The 19191-nt window shown below is 39.2% G+C and overlaps 2 long non-coding RNA genes across 2 annotated transcripts; one reads left to right on the forward strand and one right to left on the reverse strand.

Moving 5' to 3' along the window:
- The first annotated feature begins 9635 nt into the window (after positions 1 to 9635).
- Positions 9636 to 17902, forward strand: LOC107681724 (uncharacterized). Its single transcript, XR_001633294.1, has 3 exons — positions 9636 to 9776; positions 10079 to 10080; positions 17891 to 17902. It is a non-coding gene; the product is annotated as an uncharacterized LOC107681724 (long non-coding RNA).
- Positions 14314 to 16312, reverse strand: LOC107681717 (uncharacterized). The gene is made up of 3 exons (XR_001633293.1): positions 16088 to 16312; positions 15508 to 15509; positions 14314 to 15082 (listed from the first exon to the last, which is right to left on the reverse strand). It is a non-coding gene; the product is annotated as an uncharacterized LOC107681717 (long non-coding RNA).
- Positions 17903 to 19191: the final 1289 nt, after the last annotated feature.

A 19191-nucleotide genomic window follows, 5' to 3' on the forward strand; every position in this document is an offset into this window, starting at 1 on the left:
TTTTACTTTCACTTTCGAGATTTGCGATCACACGTGCTCTGTGTAAATTACAGTGGCAGTACTTACCATACATTTTACAAGATCAGATGCTTGTCAGCTCAGGATCTGTAAATCATTCACCATCATCCTCAGTCATCTCTCCTTACTCGGTTTATGTGGTAAGTGAAATCTTGTGTACTGTAATGTAACAGGCTACTGTTAGCAAGCAGCTAACCATGTCCCTTTAGTGGCTCACTTTATTTTATTAGAACGCGCGTTATTTGTTTTCTGTGCCTTTCTGAATACAGACACCAACCCATCCCTGCACATCACATCCCCTGCACAGCCTGGAACATAATATTTATTTCCATGATCTACCATTTTCGCTATTATCCTCGCTTGTTTCTTCACAATACCTGCAGAACTTCTGATGATTCGACTGTGCAGGTTCGGCTGGCGGTTGACATAGAACATGGGCGGGTATGTGCAAATGTTGGGGGCATAACTGTTAGTGAGCCTGACTGTAACGTCACAGTCGGTGTTATGTTCTGATTCACCTATTTTTCAGTGGTCTTTTGCATGCATGAGATTTACATAAGAAGGAGAAAACAATGGTGTTTGAGGCTTACGGTATGTCATTTCCATGTACAGAACTGTTATTATTCAACTATGCCAAGGTAAATACAGTTTTCCATTCTATGTTACATAAGGAGGAAACGATGTTTGAGGCTCACGGTATGTCATTTCCATGTACAGAACTGTTGTTATTCAACTATGCCAAGGTACATACAGTTTTCCATTCTATGGCACCTTTAAGGGCGTAGTATAAGTAGTCACATTGGGACGCAGCAACCCTATGGGGTGAGCCTGTAGATCAGCAGGTGTTTTGGGAGGAAGGCGGCGGTTTTGGCAACACTGGACTGTGACTGGAGCACTGATGGCAGTAAATGATGGTAGCTCTGGTCAATGTTCCCTCTAAGCTGCGCGCGCGGCCGCGCACTTCTTGCACCGCGGCCGCGCAGAAGAAATAATGTGCCGCGCACACGCATAAATGAGTTGGGAAAGCCATTTGTGAAAGCGAATGAATTGCGATGCTCAGGTAAACCGCTATAGAGTTGATATCACTATAGAGTTAGAACCGGTGAATGCGGTTTACAGGGTTCATGGAAAGAGAATGATGTGCGCAAAATGAGTCGCTGTAGAAACCGAATATTTTAATGGTTGCGGACGACATAGCTCAAATCGAGAGCAAACGGAATGACATGTGAAATAAAACGTCATCATGCATTAAAGAAGAGTGGCTTGATTAAGTGCTGGAAATAGCGGATGATGGGCACAGAACGGTAAAAAAAACTCAGAGACATTTACAGTCACACACAGACAGGTGTATTGTGCAAACTGTACTTCATAGGGATGTTTAGATAGCTATAGAAGAATTCACGTTCACGTTTATTTAATTTTTTTTTATTTAACTTACAAATCTCAGTTTAAATGCTTCAGTTTGTTTTCTATTCTATTCTTTCAGTTTAAATGCTTCAGTTTGTTTTGATATTATATTATATTAGGCCTATATTATAAACCTAATAAATAATTGACATTGTTTTATAATGGAGTCTCTTATGCTTATCAAGGATGTATTTATTTGATCGAAAAAAACAGTAATATTGTGAAACATTTTTTGCAATTTCTAGTATTGGTTTCCTATTTTAATATACTTTAAAATATAATTTATTCCCATGAAGCAAAGCTGAATTTTCAACATTACTCCAGTATAAAGTGTCACATGATACTTCAGAAATCATTCTAATATGCTGATTTATTATCAGTGTTGAAACTGTTGTGCTGCTTAATATATATATTTTTTTTTTGTGGAACCTGTGATACTTTTTTATTTGATTCTTTGATTAATAAAAAGTGAAAAAGAACAGCATTTATTCAAAATAGAAATCTTTTCTAAAAATATAAGTCTTTACTATCACTTTTTATCCATTTAACACATTCTTGCTGAATAAAAGTATTAAAGGGGTCCACATATGATGTTGCTAAAAAGAACATTATTTTGTGTATTTGGTGTAATGAAATGTGTTTATGCGGTTTAAGGTTAAAAAAACACATTATTTTCCACATACTGTACATTATTGTTTCTCTTCTATGCCCTGCCTTTCTGAAAAGCGTCGATTTTTACAAAGCTCATCGGTCTGAAAAGCAAGGTGTGCTGTGATTAGCCAGCTATCCAGTGCGTTATGATTGGCCGAATACCTCAAGCGTGTGACGGAAATGTTACACCCCTATCATACTGTGATGATGCCCTGTCAGGCCGGAGCGATGATTCAAAAACATGAAAACCCACAGCGCAAAGTTGTTGTATTTCCTCAGTGACCAGCACAGACGAAGCAGATATCGTCCTCTTTTGGAAGGCCAAAATCACATAGCGCCTTCACGACATGGCGGCGGCAACAACAATACTACAGCGAGAATAAAAGTTACGCTTTCTTTCTTTGCGTGAACATTTGGGCGGCGTTATGCAAATCTTCCCACATAGTGATGTAGATATGTGGGGGCGTGTTGGAACGAACCGTTTTAGGTAGACATGGCTGACTCTTAACTTTCATAAAGAATATCTCTTTGGATTTGAGACTTTAGTCTTTGCAACTTTACAGATCGTCTTTATGCACCAAGAGCTTGTAACACTCCAAAGAGAAAGGAAAAATTGAAATCGCATGACCCCTTTCATTTCTTAAAAAAAAGAAAAAAATTACTGACTTTTGAATAGTGTATATTGTAACACAAAATTTCTATTTTGAATAAACACTGTTCTTTTTAACTTTTTATTTATCAAAGTATCCTGAAAAAATATCAGAGGTCCCAAAAAAATATTAAGCAGCACAACTGTTTCCAACATTTATTATAAATCAGCATATTAGAATGATTTGTGAAGGATCATGTGACACTGAAGACTGGAGTAATGATTCTGAAAATACTGCTTTGCTTCATAGGAATAAATTATATTTTAAAGTATATTCAAATAAAAAACTTTTATTTTAAATTGCAATAATATTTCACAATATTATTTTGTGAAGTAATATTCAGTATTTTTAGGTAATAGATACAGCCTTGATGAGCATAAGAAACTTCTTTAATAAACATTATTGATCTCAAACTTTTGAATGGCAGTGTATTATGCTGTAAAAAAAAAAGTTTCCTCAGGTAGCCTAAAATGTACATTTAGTCACGGGTCAAATTAAATACAAATAGCACATTAAAGTCCACGTGAACCGGAAGTTGCTGCCGACTTTATCTCAGTGAAGTGACATATTTCCAGCTGAAATGGAATATTGAGGAGAGGGCGTAGTTTTATTTTTGCGTTCCTCCTCTCATCTCTCACTCATAGCAAACTAACGGTTGGATTGGTGTGTTTAAGGATATTTTGCCCAAGTTGTCAAACTGACGTCATCAGAGAAGGAATGCCATTCCAGAGCGGAAGTAAATGTTCAGATTTTGATTAAAGATTACCAAAATAATAAATTTTTTTCAGCGGATTAACTTGCACTGATTAATTGTTCACATCAAATGTGCGCTAGTAAAGTAAATTAAGTCAATTCTGATTTCATGCGGACTTTAAAGTTAAAAGTTACACACTTTTTTTGTGCGCGTGCTGTACAAGTCTGGTATAAAGAATGTTTTTGCTCAGGTGGCCGAACATTGGTTATCACTATCTCAAGAGGAAGACCTCCTGCACAGGTGTGTGTGAGGAGGAGAAACACCCTGCAGTTCTCCCGGTCCATGTTACAGATGAATCCATAAAACACATTTCTCCACTATTGGAGAGACTGTGTGTTTGTTTCATCAACGGGAAACAAATGGCTACAAGTGGTGTTCCTGCTGAAGATATTTTAAGCTTGGCGCAGGTGTCATTACAGGCTGCATTGTAGGATTCTACCTGCCTTTCCAAAGCCGCTAGCATTCCCTCCCAACTTTGCTCTCCAAACTGCTGCTTATTCACCTTCAAATGAAATTGATTGTCTTGATCAGACTTATGTAGATAAGTCTGTCAAAGCAACTGATTTGTACCAAGTAAAATTTCACATACCTGTAGCAAAACTGAAGGTCTGGACAAATGGCACGGTTGGCTGAGACATATACATATTTGTTGCCATGCTCAGCCAACAGGTCACTTTTAAGTACAGCCAGAGCAGAGCTGTGCCCAACCTCAAACAACTGAGTCAGGGTTTCAATTGCCTTGACCCCTACATCCTTGTGCCTGAGTGCCTCCGCAACAAAGATGTTATGATTATGTACATTGTACAAATGCACAGAAGTTGGGTAAGTGGGTATAGTGTGTATATAAGTGCTCCTGAAAAATAAAAACAAACACAAAAAAGCAGGCAAAAGCACTTATTTGATCCCATCTTGGCATTTCTAACTCACCTACTAGTTCCTCCCCTTTTGTCTATAGTCTTCACCAGAGTGCAAACCATTTTTGCTTCACAGCATGTATTTTTTGACAGCCGTCTTTGATTAGCCTAATCGGAGATAAACATTGTGCTGGACCTATAATGAGCCTAAAGATAGACAGAATATGAATGTTTAAATATGTACAGAAGTGTGCACAAATCTTAGACGTTACATTTTTTATTTAGTTATTTATATTTTTTGCATTAGTCTGCCAATAGAAAAAATTATTTTACATGTCCAAACTTACATTTTGCCATTAATTGTAATTATTATTATTATTATTATTATTATTATTATTATTACTCCTTTATTTATCCAGGAAAACATCCCACTGACATACAACATCTCTTCTTCCAGGGAGAAAATGGCAGCAAGAAGTCCAACAACAAACAGTATGGACCACACAGAAATCTGATCTCAACATCCAGTCCAACAGGGATTACATGAAGAGACAAAAAAAAAAAAGAAAAGAAAAAAGACAGGCTACATACTGTGCCAATATTTCCAAGACCTGTGGAGAAATCAACCTGCAAAGCCGAAAAATGTAAAAATGTATACGCATTTGTGAAAAATGCTGTAAATCGAGGATGCTTTCACAAATAATGCCATAAATAAATTAGGTATTTTTATTAAATAATGTCATGAAACCATTTTTTTATTATTGTTTTAGATTTTATTATTTAGATTTTCAGGTAGATTTCTCCAAGTGTATTGGAGATGTTGCCACAAGATTTAGTCTCTCTCCATTTTTGTTCTCTCTATGCAATCCCAGATGGACTAGATGATGGTGAGATTAGATCTGTGTGTGAACCATATGATTTCGGAATCCCTGTGCATACAAAAATCCATCCATCCATTGTGGTGGCTCCTGCCGCTGCTGTGAGGGATCTTTCTCAAAGTCTTGGGGTTTTGATGCCAAAAGAGATTTTATTTTCAGAGACAATAAAACTGAGAGAACTCTGCAGAGCCATCTCCAGAATCTTTTTCTGTACCCTCTTTTATACAGTTTTTTCTCTAGGCGTGTTCAATACATTCATACGTATTTGTTATGGGACCACGATGCAGTCAGGAGGCCTTAATTTTATGTTCCGTGAAAATAAGGGCCCCATCACATGCTTCACCATATGTCTGCACATTCCATTCTCATACAGATTTCTATACACGCAGGCAAATACACATGATTATAATAGTAGAATAATTTAATACATAAATGGCTATATTCACATTGATTATACTTGAATAATTTATATTTTGATTAATTAAACTCTTCTACATTCTCCCCTTTGAGACTTACTAAGTCTCACCTTTACTTGTCTTTACCCAGAGTGCAATTTCATAATTCAGTCTCATCAGTTAGTGACTAAATTAAGTCATACAGTTTTATCACCAATGACTAGATTATGCAACAGCACTCTGGCGGAGCAGCAAGACCAAACCTCTCCCCCCACACTTGACTAGGAGGGAGTAAAAGATCCCGTCTCCCTAATCCCTCATTTAAGATAAAACAATGTTATAAGCATGAGCGTGCAATTGGTTCAGCGCTTGCCTGTGGTTGTCACAGTATAAAAAAACATTAAAAAAATCACAAATAGAATATCACAAGATTAGCATAGTTGATCTTCAGCCCAGATACTTTGCGCATCGTAGAGGGCCACCCTTGGGCAGAGGTTAGGCTAGACCCAGGGTATGGTTCATCTTTATACTTCTTCTTCGTCCTCAGTTGAGGAACTAGAGTCTCCATCATTTGTCAGTGTTTGTGACTTCCAGTTGGGTGCATAAGGCCAGTCCTGATAATGTACATTTTGGTTACTCTTCAAAATCAATTTCTCATTATCTTGACATCTTAGAATTTCCATTTGCCTAGCTGTGGCTTGGACAACTAGTGACCTCAGTACGGGAAGCACACAGCAAAACAGTAATCCTCCTATTAATACTGCAACTCCTAAAAACATTCCTAATTGAGCTAACCATGCTTCCCATACTCCTAACTTTAGATCAAACCAATCCCACATTTTATTATCTGTCCCAGCGTTAGTTTTAAGTTCAATCCTTAGGTTTTTCAATTTGGTCATTACTTCAGTGAATGCGCCTTCTGGAGCAGTATTATTTGGTATATAAGTACAGCATTGATCCCCAAACATAACACACACTCCCCCTTTCTCAGCTAACAAATAATCTAGAGCTATTCTATTTTGCCATGACATTCTGCTTGTTGCATCCAATTGCTCTCCTAAAAGCGATAAGGTCTCATCAGTGTAATTAATAAATCTTTGCTGATTGTAATATATGTAATTGATCCATTCTGTATTTTTATTTTGTTTAATCCAAATGAATATTGATTCAGTCCCTGATTTGACTTCATCTCTTGCTTTAAACTGATAAGGTATACCTCTTGGTTGACCAATTGAATCGATATAAACAGCAGGGTCTTTTTCATAGGCTCTTCTGGATCTGGATTTCTTTTCATTTGTTGCTTCCTCTTCAAGAGAGATGTGACTCATGTGTCAGCATAACTCTAGTACATAATCCTGACCATTTTTCTGGTAATATTGTCAAGAGGCCGTATTCTAATCCCAGAGGTGTAAAGTATTGGAGTAAATGTAATTAGTTACTGTACTTGAGTATCTTTTCGGGTACTTTGTAGTTGTACTGAGTATCAAAGATATTAGCAACTTTTACTCTTTACTTCACTACATTTTTTGAATGAGTATCTGTATTCTTTACTCCACTACATTTGAAATGAGTGTTGCAGTTACACATTACATTTTGCATGGACCTAGCTTTTTCTGTGGCAGTTTATTTCTGCTACAAAAGACGTGATACTGCCTATTACAGGTCACTGAAAGTACTGCGTTTTGCCCTTACTCACCCAAACTTGTTAACAAGGCTACTTTATGTGAATGCGAGTTCCTTAGCAAGTATTTGTGAATCAGAGGTGTTTTATATATGAGATGAGGACATGACTGCAGCCAGCAATGAGGCCCAAACCAGCACATCCACTGCAAGAAGGCTTCGGCTTTTTAATTTTACTTAACATTAATTTATTTATCCATTATACCGAAAAGACCTTTTTGAAAGATATTGTTTTTTGTTTGTTTGTTTGTTTGCTTGCTTGTTTTGTTTTGTAATTTTAAGGTGTTCAGTTTTATTTTGGTTTTAGAAAATAAACGTGATTGCTCTACTCACAAATCAACTCTTTCTTGTTTTTGTTTCATGCTCTCTGTGCCTTGCCCTGGACTTTTATGTCACTTCCTGTCTCCCGTGGTGTTTGTAGTCGCTATCACGAGCTCGAGAATTTAAAGTGACAGACGAGTGTACGCTTAGAATAATCAGACGATATCGTTCGCTGCGTGGACTCTAATATTGTTATCTTTATAGTTATCGTTCTTGGTGTGAACAGGGCTTTAAGCTTGTTAGCCCCTGTGTGTATATATAGCCCTAGTTTTTCTTTAGTTCCTCGTGAGTTGTTGAATGTAATGGTTGTCTGTTTGCCAGTTATTCTGTTCTTTGTTCCCTTTGGTTTTTACCTTATTGTTTGTTCTAGTTTTTCCATGAAATACCAGCACATAGATCCTTGCCTCTGCCTGTTTTCCGCAGCTTCTCCACAACGTTACAGTTTTTCACTGGCATGTCTCTTTGACAAGTGCAAAGACTCTTTGAGCCTATATTTAGTATAAGTAAAATATTTAAGTACTGTTAAAATCAGATACTCTAAGACTTTTTACTCAAGTTGTTTTGGAATTGGTGACTTGTAACGTGTAGTGGAGTAATTTTCACTGTAAGGTATCTGTACTTTTACTCAAGTATGGTTTTTAGGTACTCTTTACACCTCTGTCTAATCCACACATCCACCATATGTCTGCCAATGCAATATTGATGTCATCAAATATAGGTGGTGGGCCTTCTTTTATCATTAAATAGTCATATTTTGTGGTATTTTCCATATTTTGCTGCATTTCCCTTCAAATCTTCCTACGTCAATATTTCCCTTCTTCTCATAACATTCAAATTCCTGATCTGCCATTAATTGTATTTTCCCTTGTGGCTTTTGTATTTTTTTTTCTGTACTATTGGCCATTTACGGGTACGTATGCACTGTAATTCAGTTGCTTCTCTGTAGTTTGTTGTAGATTTGAGAAACTGGCACCAATATTGGCAAAATGCCATTTTTTGGGTACAGTTTCTAAAGACATTTATCTCTCTGTCTCTTTCTATAAAGCATTTACCTCCCAATCTCACTACATCTAATCCATTGCATTAGATAGTCCTGGACATTTCTTAAACCATTCATCATGAAATATTCTACAACTAGAACTGTGTATAGGTATTGGTACAATATATAAAATTGGTCTTGCTTCAAAGCAAACTATGCAGTTTTCCCATTTCTCTTTTTCTGCTGTGTAATTTACCCATTGATACCAATTATTGTCTTCTGCCTTTTCCCATAATATATCTGAATTGCCCGTTCTCTTAAAAGTAATATTATGGTTGTCATTTACAATGTGTCTATTTTGGCTAGATACTTTATCCTCCTTATCTAGTTCTTGTTCTTTTTGGATTAAGTCAAAGCCACTGCTAGATTCAACTGAGGGGGTGAAAGTTGATTCTAGGGAAGTCTGGGTGCTGTTGGCTACAGCTTGAGCTTGTAGAATTATCTGCATTAGGCATGTGATAATCATCAGATATGTTGTCAGACTTATTCTTTCTCCTCGCCTGTTTGTCTGACAGGAGAATATGAGCTCCTTGTGGATCTTTTTTTTGAGCTTTCATCAGTTTGCCCTTCATCTTGTGTCACTGGTCTTTCCTCGTCACTTTCTCCTGAGTTATCTGCTTGTGTGTTTCCTTCTCTTTCTGTCCTTACTTTGGGAACTCTAGTACAGTGGTTTAGATCAGGGGTTTTCAACCTTTTAGGACATGCGCCCCCCCTTGTATTTTTATGTCCATACGGTACATTGATTAAACTATTTAAATCAATGTGATAGACGAGTTAGGTCAAAAGTCATCTAAAAGTAGTCTGATTACATTATTTAAAATGTGTAATGTAATGGATTTCATTGCTAACTATAATTTTTTTCATGTAATTTGGACTCAGTAACAGATTACAATTTGTAAGTAATCTACCCAGCTCTGTCCCTGTCTGTGAAACAGGACCATAATGTTTGTGCTTTGTCTGTAATGTTTTGAAATTATACCTTTTATTTTTAAGGTGAACAGGTTATCCATCAGCGGAGGACATACACTGAAGAAAACAATATGGAGAATATGCTCCAAGGTTTTCGGTCCTGTAGCCAAACAACTGAACTGGTGTGGAAGGGGAGAAAAGTGAGGGATCAGGAAAACAGGTCTCTTTTCACTGTTGCACTGTGGCGAGGACACAGCTGTATGTGTTACTAAGCGTGAAAGTTCCGAAACTGAAGCTGTAGAACTAGTAGAACGTGATGACACAGAAGAACTCATCCACATTGACCGCCACACATATCCACCGCCCCCTGCCATCAGCTCGCGCGTCTCACACACACGAGGCGACTTCAGCGCTAGATTTAGCAACTTTCAGATGCTTTTAGCGGCTTTTTTCCATAGAATATATATACTGACAAACCTAGCGACTTTTTCGGATAAACCTTAGCTATGGTTCAGTTGGAAGATGTCGCCAGTGCTGCCCCGCGAGCGCGAGGTCTGACTCTCCCGGAGAAGTGTAACCTCTCTCGGCGTCTGTTCTGTATGAGGCGCCGGGCTGGACAAAAGTGAAGCGAACGCGGAGAGAGAGAGCGACAGTTCGCGAGAGAGGCCTAGTGTGTCCGAGAGAGAGCGACAGTGCGCGAGAGAGACTGAGTGCGTCCGAGAGAAAGCGAGAGTGCGCGAGAGAGGCCGAAAATGCGTGCGAAGTCTTAATGTACATAATTAACATAACTCAACTCGCTAATTAACTGTAACTGTAAATTTGACAGGATGTCTGAAGCAGCCAGGAGAATTATTAAAGAGTCATTCATTTATTCATTCATTCATTCAAAAGGATGATTCATTCTGAAATAAAGCAAGCGACTCTCTATGAATTGCTCACTCACTCTCAATGTTCAAAAATGATAAGAGTCAGATCTACAACATACGGGGAAATAAGTGAGACTATAGTAAAACCATACAAGTAAATCTCAAATTTTCTTTATGATATCGGTAGTTAAGGATAAAAGTTGTTTAAAATTTTCACGAGCCCTTCTTGCTGAGTCGAGTCGAGTCTGAAGTCTATTAAAATGCGAATAGGGTCCGAGTAACTCACTCAAATTACAAATTACATTTGTTAACCTTCAACGGACTACAACTTTCCTTAATTAAATCATGGGAAAGGGGCTGCTGAACTTGCCTATCTCAGTTCGAATGTGTGCTGTGTATCCCCAGCAAAGAGCATGGCTTCTACTCTTGGTCCCTAGTACGGACGGTATGCTTGACCAAATCAGTATGACCATTGTCATAATCATTTGCATTGAAAACATCACAGAGTATTTGGAAATCAGTGTCTCTGGCTGAGTCTGTTCTTCTCTGTCAAATGCAGACTGACTCAAGTCTACTTTTAAAGGCTAAATTTTGTTATTGTTTTCATCTTCAGACTGACGACTTTTAAAGGGGTCATATGACATTGCTAAAAAGAACATTATTTTGTGTATTTGGTGTAATGAAATGTGTTCATGCAGTTTAAAGTTTAAAAAACACATTATTTTCCACATACTGTACATTATTGTTTCTCCTCTATGCCCCGCCTTTCTGAAGATTTTTACAAAGCTCATCGGGCTGAAAAGCGAGGTGTGCTCTGATTGGCCAGCTATCCAGTGTGTTGTGATTGGCCGAATACCTCAAGCGTGTGACGGAAATGTTACGCCCCCTGTGATGCCATCTCCTGGCACGACGAGACAAAACCAATAAAACCCATTACAAACGAAGCATTTGTTGCATCCAGTGGGGACATAATTACGGATTATAATGACTTTTTACGGGTTGCGTTGCATCGTGCCGCGTAAACATAAAACCATGTCACGAGCCCTTCTTGCTGAGTCGATTTGTGATCGGAGAAAGTGCTACTTTACACTGCCCAAAACTCGCGTTTGAATCATCAGTGGCAAATTCCTGAGAGTGTCTCAAATGGTCCAACATCCTAGACAGAATACGAGAATGTTCCTCCAATAACCTATTACAATGCTCCATGCTGTTAACATTTCTTGATAGCATAGTTTCTTCATAAAATGTCACACAAGCATTTAGGTCGGTGAAACATCTTTGTACATCGTTGCACTGATATCTAATGCAGTGCAACAAAATTATACAATTTAATATAAAATTTCCCTTAAACATCGTGGAAATTGCAGGCATTGCGTTTTACACCACAGAACTTCTCACAGAACAACTCACTCTCTCGCTTTCGGACGCACTCGGTCTCTCTCGCGCACATTTTCGGCCTCTCTCGCGCACTCTCGCTCTCTCTCGGACGCACTCGGTCTCTCTCGCGCACATTTTCGGCCTCTCTCGCGCACTCTCGCTCTCTCTCGGACGCACTCGGTCTCTCTCGCGCACATTTTCGGCCTCTCTCGCGCACTCTCGCTCTCTCTCGGACGCACTCGGTCTCCTCGCGCACTGTCGCTCTCTTTCGCGCGCATTTTCGGTCTCTCTCGCGCACATTTTCGGTCTCTCTCGCGCACTGTCGCTCTTTCGCGCGCATCTTGCTCTCTCTCGGACACACTCGGCCTCTCTCGCGAACTGTCGCTCTCGCTCTCCGCGTTCGCTTCACTTTTTTCCAGCCCGGTATGGCGTTATTTTACTGACAAATTTCGAGAGCGCATTATTGTAGCGCAAAAGCACATTAATACAATGCACGAGCGCGAATCTCTCCGCTCGCGCGCGGATTACCCTTGCTCTCGCACAAAACCGGACGCGCGCGCTCAGATACACGCTGCTCTCGCCCAGAGAGAGTGCACGCACTTAAAACGTCCCGATAAATTACCCCGGAGCCACTATGTTTTCGCTGTCAGTCTTGGTGATCGCCTGATATCTCAGAGTTCGAGCACATATCCTTACCGTATCCTTACCGATGTATCATTGAGAGTCTTCTCAACTACAGCAAAGATACGCTGGAATCGCTTTTCTCGGCGGGGCTGTTTTTCAAAGGCACTGCGTTCACCGGTACCTACGATAAAAACCTGTTCGCGTTCAATCATTACGATTTGGAGTTCCTAGCCGTCTACGTCGACGGACAACAATTCCCCGCTAAACCTCTACAGCCAGACTTCGAATCTGGTTCTGCCGTCCGTGAATTTTATCAGCTGGCGACCGCGACCGGGAGACATCTTAAAAACCAAGCCCTCTCTATCAACAGGGATGATTTTCTGAAAGGCTATTCGCTTTACGCCTTTAACCTCACGCCTGACGAAGACTGCGGTCAGCATATATCGCTCATCAAGTCCGGGAATATCAGACTCGAAGCACGTTTCAAAAAACCGCTGCCGCATACTATTAACCTCGTCATTTACGCTGTGTTTGACAGCATCCTCAAAGTGTCTAACCGCAGACAGGTCCTGCTCGATTACTACTGAACAGATTGCAATATTTTATAACATCGCAGGGTATCTTTTCTTGGCCTAGGGGTATCTTCTTATGCATGTCGTAGCAGTAGCTCGATTTACAATAGCGTAGACAATAACGTAGACAATCGGCGCAGTGAACGACTGTTTTAGGGTGCTTGTAGCAATCTCGGTCGAAACAAACATTGCAAACGTGTCTACAACTGTGATTTCTGCGGCTTGAGTACCCTTTAAAATAAAATTCACATTGACTATTTTGATGCCTAGCAGATTTTCAAACTTAGCTATGTCATGAAGATCTATCAGGTCTTGACTAGTGAACCCGGCGTTGTTTTGCATAACGGCCGCACGACTTTCCAATTCGCTCTCGGGTAATTGGGGATCGAGAAAATGTGCCAGGCAGATAGCCAAACATATTTTATTACCGGTATTTACAGGATTGAATAGACTCATCTTTTTTCTTTTAATAACCTGGTCCAAAGCCAGTTCTGTGAGTTTACGCCGTCCGCCTCCTTGTCTGTTAATGGCTACGTTGGCTTCAATTTCAACCGCATCATCAACCATCAGCATTTCGTTGCTTTGTAAATTTTTTTCGATTTGTTCTGTAAATAGATTAACGTCATAATTATTTCCGGGGGTTAAAACGGCATTAACGGACGAATTAAGGCTAGGGGCCGTCATAACCAAGTTGATTACGCTAGCATCACCTCTGATCTGTCGGGCAAATGACACTATTTCATCCATGGCATTGTGCAAGGAGACGTGATACGATGCTAAATCTGTAGACATGATCTCCCTCATATTAATAGTCCTACGTAAGTCCACGCTGTTAAAACGCGGTCGCGGTAAAACACAAAAGCCATTTACGGTACCGCCATTACGTATCGCTGCATCAATGATCGCCCGAGTTGTACCGGCAGGGTCCGCTGTTCTGCTAGTTGAGGGTCGCTCGGAATCAGAAGCGGCCTCGGCACGGGGAGTCAGAGGTTGCTCGGCATCGTTATTACCTGCAGGGGGTGCGGTTCTTCTAGACGATGAACATTCGGTAGCAGAAGTGGTAGTTGATGAATGCATAGCACCGGCAGGTGTAGAGTCGGAATCTGTTAATGCGCCACCGTTTTGGACATTGTTTTGTTGTAACAGCTGGTTGTGCTCTTCTAGTATGATCTGTAACATATCGCACAAATTCAAATTTAGGGTCTGGTCCATTTCTATTTGTTGCAAATCACAAGCATTTAACATAGTGTAATCAGGAAATGGTCCTATCACATCTGGGTGCGAGCTTATCATTTGTAATCTATCGCATAGAGTCATATTATCAGGAGCATTTTGTATTTGCAAATCAATTATACTCTGTAGCGTGTCAGAAAGAGCTTTGGCTCCGTGTACATCTCCGGCATTCATTTTTTTTAATTATTACAGACAAAAAATATAACTACATCTTTATAAAGGCAACAGAGTTTAAACCATACACTGGTAACATCAAACTGATTAAAGACAAAAGGTAACAAAAGTTTAAACCATATGGTGATAAGATCAAAGTGACTACAGACAAAAGGTAACAAAATTTTAAACCATACTGTGATAAGATCAAAGTGATTACAAACAACAAATAAAAAGAAAATATAAAACCATACAGCCTTAATAATGGAATTGACTACGAGATTAACATGAAATAGCACTGTGCAGATATCGTCTAAATTATAGTCTAATACTGATAATAACAAATCGGCAACATTAAAAATTGCTGGTGTTTACATAATTAAAATCAGCAACAATAAAAATGTTATAGAGCAGTTATCTCCTCATTATAAAGTGATTTAGATTGGCGACAGGATCCACCAAAAGTCTCCTCTCGCGCAACAGCTCACGAAGGGTGTCGTGAACTGTCTCAAAGTTTTCGTGAACCGTTGTTCCCAATTGACGTAACCCGTTCGTCACGTCGTCAATTTGATTCGCATTCGTAGCTAGGTCGATATCATCCAATTTATTAATTATTTCATGAAGGAGTACCTCGTGCCTTAGGCTCGCCGACCTGAGTTCGTCACCAACCGTTTCTGCATCCGCATCCACGATCGACGCTGCTTCTTCTTCCCCAGCATACGGGGTCTGACTCCTTACCGTCACGCTCTCTTCGTCTCGCTCGCTACTAAATGTCACACTGTCCCACACACGTACTTGCGTGTTTGACCAGAGTTGTACGTCGTCCAAGTCTTCGCGTTCTTCGTCTGAAAACAATAACAGGATTAGGGAAAATAAAATGGTTGTGCTCTTCTAGTATGATCTGTAACATATCGCACAAATTCAAATTTAGGGTCTGGTCCATTTCTATTTGTTGCAAATCACAAGCATTTAACATAGTGTAATCAGGAAATGGTCCTATCACATCTGGGTGCGAGCTTATCATTTGTTGTAATCTATCGCCTAGAGTCATATTATCAGGAGCATTTTGAATTTGCAAATCAATTATACTCTGTAGCGTGTCAGAAAGAGCTTTGTCTCCGTGTACATCTCCGGCATTCATTTTTTAATTATTACAGGCAAAAATATAACTACTTCTTTATAAAGGTAACAGAGTTTAAACCATACACTGATAACATCAAACTGATTAAAGACAACAAATAAAAAGAAAATATAAAACCATACAGCCTTAATAATGGAATTGACTACGAGATTAACATGAAATAGCACTGTGCAGATATCGTCTAAATTATAGTCTAATACTGATAATAACAAATCGGCAACATTAAAAATTGCTGGTGTTTACATCATTAAAATCAGCAACAATAAAAACGTTATAGAGCAGTTATCTCCTCATTATAAAGTGATTTAGATTGGCGACAAGATCCACCAAAAGTCTCCTCTCGCGCAACAGCTCGCGAAGCGTGTCGTGAACTGTCGCAAAGTTTTCGTGAACCGTTGTTCTCAATTGACGTAACCCGTTCGTCACGTCGTCAATTTGATTCGCATTCGTAGCTAGGTCGATATCATCCAATTTATTAATTATTTCATGAAGGAGTACCTCGTGCCTTAGGCTCGCCGACCTGAGTTCGTCACCAACCGTTTCTGCATCCGCATCCACGATCGACGCTGCTTCTTCTTCTTCTTCTTCTTCTTCCCCCCAAGCATACGGTGTCTGACTCCTTACCGTCTCGCTCTCATTGTCTCGCTCACTGCTAAATGTCACTCCGTCCCACTCACGTACTTGTGTGTTTGACCAGAGATCGACATCATCCAAGTCTTCACGTTCTACGTCTGAAAAACAATAACAGGATTAGGGAAAATAAAACGTAATACGGGCGGTACTTCTATTAAATAAATTACTAAATAAATGTAAAATATCTTGTAGCCGAAAAGCTAAATAAATAAAAGGTATTATTATGAATAAAAATAAATAAGTGAATAAGACACTTATTAATATTTAAATAAAACCAAAATATTATGAATAAATAAGCCAAATTATTTTATGAATAAATAAAAATAAATAATTGACAAATTATGAATAAACCAAATTATAAGATGTTACTGTTTAAAATGTGCTATGACAATTGTCTCTGCAGTTAAAGGATTAACCTCCTGAGACTGCAGCAGTTAAAGGGTTATCCTCCTGAATACAGAAGAATTTTGGAATATAGTTAAAGATGTGGGCAGAAACAAGGTGGGAGAGCAAGGTCAAGAGCGCCGAGCCCATGAGGTAGCAGGGAGCTGCCGTGAGAGGCTTTAATTGAGGTGAGAGACCACACCAAAGACCCTGCTATAAAGGCTGAGGCCCAGTCTTTGTCTGAGGAGGTGGGGTCGTACCGCTTCAGCATCTGCACGGTTGTTTGGTATGACATGCTATCTGCAATACAGATTGAGAAATATAATTTTCTCTTTCACTTATGTTGTTATAATTAAATATAACTGTTTGTGCAGACTCGAAGGGGGTCTCGCCCAGGGTGTAATTCAATGTAGAACCGCCACTGTTCACAAAACTCATTAGGACCACACGTGGAATTGGTGGGTTTATTGTTTCTCTGAGGTGTCAAACTTATGATTGCATTTATTACTTGCTGATCAATTAGCAACCCCTGCTTGTGAGAAGGATTTTGCAGATGTATGCTTTTCTTTGCTGTTGACTGTAAAAAATGCAAAACTGATTTCCTAAAGCATCTGAAAATCTGTTTTGGTTGGCATGCTTTAGTAGAAATATTTTGGTCAAAATACTTTAGTAGATACAGTGCCTTGCGAAAGTATTCATACCCCTTCATTTTTTTCATGTTTTGTTATGTTGCTGCCTTATGTTAAACTGCTTTAAAATACTTTTTTTCCACATCAATCTACAGTCGACACACCATAATGGTAAAGCAAAAAACAGTTTTTTTAACATATTTGCAAATTTATTAAAATTAAAAAACTTAAATGATTCCATTGCATAAGTATTCATACCTTTATATGGGTCAGTTGAAATTTAGCTCAGGAGAATTTATATTGGTTGTAGATGTTACTACACTTTGAGTGCAGTTATCCTGTGGCAAATTCAATTGAATGGGTATGATTTGGAAAGGCACACACGTCTTAATAAAAGGTCTAACAGCTGATAATGCATACCCGAGCAAAAACAAGCCCTGAGGTCAAAAGAACTGCCTGTACAGCTCAGAAACAGGTTTGCATCAAGCCACACATCTGGGGAAGAGTTCAGAAAAAAATTCTGCCTCATTGAAGGGTCACAGAAACATGTAATCTCTGTTACCTTTAATGGAATAAGTTTGAAACAACCAGGACTCTTCCTAGAGCTGGCCTCCTGGCCAAACTGAGCAATTGATGGAGAAGGACTTTGGTTAGTGTGGTGACCAAGAACCGGAGAATCACTCTAGAATCACTCTAGTTGAGCTCCATGATCATATGTGGAGATAGGAGAACTCTACAGAAGGACAAATATCACAGCAACACGCCACCGAATTGGGCTTTATGGCGGTGTGGCAAGACTCAATCCTCTCTTCAGTGAAGACACATGAAAACCCACTTGGCATTTGCAAAAAAGCACCTAAAGGACCTTCAGACTGTGAGAAACAATATTCTCTGGTCTGATGATGATGAATCTCAATTCCAAACATCATGTTTGAAGGAAACCAGCTCTGCTCATCACCTGAAGAGTACCATCCCAAAAGTAAAGTGTGCTGGTAGCAGCCTCATGCTGTGGAGCTGTTTTTCAGCAGCAGGGACTGAAGGACTTGTCAGAGTAGAAGAAAAGCTCAATGCACCAAAATATTGAGATAGCCTTAATGAAAACCTAGTCCAGAGCATTCAGAACCTCAGACTGGTCGGAAGGTTCACCTTCCAACAGGACAATGAACCTAAACACACAGCAAGCGTGGCTTATAGACAACTCTGTGAATGTCCTTGAGGGGCCCAGCCAGAGCCTGAGCTTGAACCCAATCAAATATTTCTGGAGAAAACTGAAAATGTGCGTCTGCCCCCATCCAACCCGACAGAGCTTGAGAGGTGAAGAGGTGAGGAGAAGAATGGCAGATAATTGCCAAATGCTGACGAGCAAAGCTTGCCGCATCAAACAAAAAAAGACTTGAGGCTGTAAAGTTGCTTCAGCTAAATATTTAGTTAAGGGTATGAATACTTATGCAATGTACTTATTTCATTTATTTTTTTTTCATTTTTTAAAATAAATTTACGAGGTTGTGACAATTCTGTTTTTGCTTTGTCGATATGGTATATGGAGTGTAGATTGATATGGAAAAAAGTAATTTAAAGCAGTTGTACATAAGGCAGGATAAAAAAATTAATACTTTTGCAAGGCATTGTACAGCCTTTAAAAAGGCAGGTGCAAACTGTACTCTGTGAATGAAATGGTCTGGGTCATATTCCATCCAAAAAATATTTGTATTACAAAAATGAAGCCTATTTTAAAGCTATTACAATTTTTACATTGTGACATTATTATTGTGCCATTTGACCCTTCACAAAAACCCTCCTTAAATACTGTTGCTATATCCGACAAGCCATGCCGATCTCACACTACACATCATGTTCTCATGCTGTAAAAAATTCATCATGGAGCAAAGAGGAAACTGACAAGGCGCTGACAGACAAGACAGAGCAGGTTACTTCTGGTATAAAACATGATCTCGGCTTTCAAATTTTGTCATTTAAGAAATTCAAACAATAAACACAGTTTTGTGGCTCTTTAATGTATCGT

This window comes from Sinocyclocheilus anshuiensis, unplaced genomic scaffold (genome assembly GCF_001515605.1).
Source record: "Sinocyclocheilus anshuiensis isolate Anshui unplaced genomic scaffold, SAMN03320099.WGS_v1.1 scaffold2295, whole genome shotgun sequence".
Lineage (NCBI taxonomy): Eukaryota > Metazoa > Chordata > Actinopteri > Cypriniformes > Cyprinidae > Sinocyclocheilus > Sinocyclocheilus anshuiensis.